This window comes from Capsicum annuum, chromosome 5 (assembly GCF_002878395.1).
Source record: "Capsicum annuum cultivar UCD-10X-F1 chromosome 5, UCD10Xv1.1, whole genome shotgun sequence".
Taxonomy (NCBI): Eukaryota; Viridiplantae; Streptophyta; class Magnoliopsida; order Solanales; family Solanaceae; genus Capsicum; species Capsicum annuum.
The window spans coordinates 102,179,054-102,180,616 of record NC_061115.1 but is presented as its reverse complement, the minus strand read 5'-3'; the positions used below and the strand labels follow the sequence as shown (position 1 = coordinate 102,180,616).

The 1,563-nt window shown below is 39.6% G+C and overlaps 1 pseudogene; it reads right to left on the bottom strand.

Moving 5' to 3' along the window:
- Window positions 1–335: 335 nt before the first annotated feature.
- Window positions 336–989, bottom strand: LOC124898839 (annotated as a pseudogene).
- Between the last annotated feature and the right edge of the window lie 574 nt (window positions 990–1,563).

Genomic DNA, 1,563 nt, shown 5'->3' with positions numbered 1-1,563 from the left:
ACCCTTATTCTATTGGTTTGGTGGTTGCTACCAAGATGATTTCTTTATGCCCATCAAAGGACCTCGAGATTCTAATCCACAAAAAAGGATACAAGAAATTTGGAAGAACTCATATACGAACGAGGGCGACCCGTGTAAATAAATCGGTTTTTGACTCGTGCAAAGGCACTATTTCTTGGCAACTTGGACAACAACTAACAATGTCTATCTCGTATATCACTAGAAAGATTGGGATCTTTACAAAGAGCTTTATAAAGCTTTCATCTCAATTCATATTTAGCCTAGCCGTGAGCAATCTGCTTTTATGATCTTGTATATTTTGCTTCTCCAACATCTTACTGAGTTTCCCTCTCATCTTTTTGCAAAAAGTCGCACCACGATGGTAAAGTCTCATCTTGTGTGTTGGCCGAAGTTACAATAGTAACATTGAACCCTTAAATATGTTTGATGATCTTAAAATGATCTTCCAGTTTGGGGGAGAATTCGCAAAATTCCGTTTCCATAGAGAATTGAATTGACCTTTTCCTTATTTCGAGCGGAGAATCTAACAGAGACATTACTGTGAATATTCTGACCCAAAAATGTGATATTCGATGCCCTCAGAGAGTGCTTTGTCGTGCTAGGTCACTGACATATCCTTTTTTGTCTTTATTTGACCCCAAGAATGGATTGGATCAAAATGACTTTCCTGTTGAAGCCCTTTGTGTCTGTATGGATTTCTGACAGCACGGAATCTCCATAGCCAATTTTTTATTTTTGATAGAAGGTGCTGTCTTTGGTACTAATAGTTTACATGATCCAGGAACTTCCATAATGTTGGCGTGATTCGGTTTGAACAACGGATCCTGACGTGATACATCCTCGTAATGAAAATAGAGTGGAAACATGAGTTGATCCATAATGAGTATTATATTGAAGTTCTCTTAAAGAAGATCGCCAACTCCTATCCCGAAGATACAAAGTGCCCGATCCTCTTCTCTTGTGTCGAAGTACAGTGTAGTGTGGTAAGGTTTTACCTCACAGAAAGAGTGGGAAATTGGGATAAAAAAAGGTAGAATTTATGCAATTTCTTTTCTAATGAAAGAGATCATAGTCCTTTATGACGCTTTCAACTCGCCGAAAGGGAAGGATTTGCACTTGTGGAATGTAAATTCAAGGGATACTCATCAAGTGGACCCAAATAGAAAGCTCCTTCTTTGATTTTCTTCTCTGGAGTCAATTCGATAAACACAAGCCGAATCGTCCTTAATGGTGACCGATAGCAAAGTAGTACCAATTGTCATGTGCTCTAAAGCTAGTCAGGAGCTTTTACTCTTGATATGCGTCGAGTCATCTCAACTGTTGAGTTCTCACAACTAGCCAAAAAGGGCACTACTACTTACGTCATTTCTTGTGGGAAGAGGCAAACGAAAGGGAAGGCATTCGAAGTAGCCTTTTCTTCTTATCTTGAGGTTGGGTGCACCAATTCTCCCACAGGCTATCTATTTAGGTCAATTGGCGTGTCTTCCATTTTTCTATCTCTTCGGTCCCTGCGTATGGGTGCCTTATCCATCAGTTAACTAG